Source organism: Sinocyclocheilus rhinocerous, unplaced genomic scaffold (assembly GCF_001515625.1).
Source record: "Sinocyclocheilus rhinocerous isolate Xijiao unplaced genomic scaffold, SAMN03320098_v1.1 scaffold21, whole genome shotgun sequence".
Taxonomy (NCBI): Eukaryota; Metazoa; Chordata; class Actinopteri; order Cypriniformes; family Cyprinidae; genus Sinocyclocheilus; species Sinocyclocheilus rhinocerous.
The window spans coordinates 274,643-276,282 of NW_015641422.1; positions in this window are offsets into that span (position 1 = coordinate 274,643).

Consider the following 1,640-nt stretch of genomic DNA (forward strand, 5'->3'; position numbering starts at 1 on the left):
CAATGTACAGACAGTGACAGATAATCAATTATAAATGTAAAAAATTCTATAAAAATTATCAAATCATTTTTAAATATATATTTTAATCAGTGACACGAATGCTCAAATTATTTTTATGAAATCCTACATTTAAAAGTTACCCTATTGCTCCCTTGAGACTGAGGTTTGTTATTGCCACAGATGTAATGCAAAAACTTATATACTATATTTATCAGGACCAATGCGAACAAGGCTTTACCCGAACATTCGCATCTGTACCTGCGTGCTCGTGTAGTGTATTTTCTGACCTCTGCTTTGCTGCTGCAGGGCCCCAGAGGGCTGTGTTAAAACCCAGGCCAAACTGGAGGCCCGCATGCACTTTCATGTGTAACCCAAGACGCAAGCTAGAGATCAGAGTGAAATGCTGTGATTGCCACTGCTGATGTGGAGTCCTCTGAACTGTCCCAGGATCAGTCACGCTTGTCAGTGAGTAATGATTACGAGAGCAGGGCTGATCTGGGATCTGCAGGCCATCTGTGTTGTGGTTGTTCTCAGTGAGTGATTAAACAAGGTTAAAGGGCTTCAGGCCCTGTGGTCATGCCTGTATGCAGCCACTAATAGGCATTTGCCGGACCCTGTAAACAGCGCCAGGAAGCCTGTCATTAGGGATATCAGCGTTCAGGAGTTTGTTTTGAAGCCTGGTTTTCCATTATAGATTTTAGTGCCTACAAATCCATGTAAATATATCGTTACATTACTGGACTGTCAGTAGATCATGTTTGAGGGTTGTGTTTACAGCTTTTGGATCGCATATACAGAGGAACTAGTGTCATTTTTAAGGTAGTTATTGTTTTTCTTCACCTAGATGAACCATGAAATTGAAGCACCGTTTTAATCAAATATTAAATACAGTATATTCCTGTTCGTACTCTATCTTTAGGATTGATTCACGTTCTTTTTGGCACCACTAGGTGGAGACAGATCCCATAAGATAAAGCACATCTCAGACAAAGAACACCATGAGATGTGGCTTTCTTACATATTTTTAGAGGACTTTGAAAACAATCTACCTAAGAATAAATACAGTATTCAAAGTATTACACAGTTATTACCCTGGTAAAACAACACGAAACTCCCTTTGTGCTGGGAAACGAGTTCTGGATATTGTCTTGTTCTTTTACAAAACTGATCTGAAAGTACTGTTATCATATGGCCAGTTTGCTTTAGTCGCCAGTACATATATGTATGCATGTCTGTATGTATGTATAGGTTTGAAATCATTAAGACTTTTTAATGTTTTTGAAAGCCTCTTATGTTCACCAAGGCTGCATTTATTTGATCAAAACATAACAATATTGTGAAATAGTATTGCAATTTAAATAAAACAGTTTTCTATTTAAATATATTTTCAAATGTAATTTATTCCTGTGATGCAGTGCTGAATTTTCAACATAATTACTCCAGTCTTCAGTGTCACATGATCCTTCAGAAATCAGTCTAATATGCAAAATTTGCTGCTCAGTTGTTAATAATTTGCAAAAATATTAATATTAAATTATATATTAATATATTATATTTATTTATTTATATATGTAATAATATATGTTAATATTAATTAAAGTAATAATAATAATAATAATAATAATAATAATAATAGTATT